The 458-nt window shown below is 37.8% G+C and overlaps 1 non-coding gene across 1 annotated transcript; it reads left to right on the top strand.

Moving 5' to 3' along the window:
• On the top strand, positions 1-107 carry LOC141496743 (U6 spliceosomal RNA). The gene has a single exon (XR_012471141.1). It is a non-coding gene; the product is annotated as a U6 spliceosomal RNA (small nuclear RNA).
• The last annotated feature ends 351 nt before the right edge of the window (positions 108-458 follow it).

Genomic DNA, 458 nt, shown 5'->3' with positions numbered 1-458 from the left:
GTGCTCGCTCGGGCAGCACATATACTAAAACTGGAACAATACAGAGAAGATTAGCATGGCCCCTGCGCAAGGATGATACACGAATTCATGAAGCGTTCCATATTTTTGAAAGGGGGAAAAAATACAAACAGAGGGAACATAGCACGGAGGTCAATAAAGAATTAGTAATCATAACCTTAAATGTGAATGGGCTGAACTCTCCCTTAAAACGTAAGCAAATAGCAGAGTGGATTAAAAAACAGAATTACAGAATTACAGAATCCTACAATGTGCTGCTTACGAGAAACTCATTTGAAGCAGAGAGATACATATAGAGTAAAGGTAAAAGGCTGCAGCAAAATATATTTTGCTTCAGCTGAAGTAAAAAAAGCAGGGGTAGCAATCCTTATCTCAGACACAGCAGCATCAAAAATAGATAGCATTAAAAGAGATAAAGAAGGAAACTATATCCTCCTAAA

The sequence above is a fragment of the Macrotis lagotis genome, chromosome 8 (assembly GCF_037893015.1).
Source record: "Macrotis lagotis isolate mMagLag1 chromosome 8, bilby.v1.9.chrom.fasta, whole genome shotgun sequence".
NCBI lineage: Eukaryota > Metazoa > Chordata > Mammalia > Peramelemorphia > Peramelidae > Macrotis > Macrotis lagotis.
This window is presented reverse-complemented; position numbering and strand designations above follow the sequence as displayed.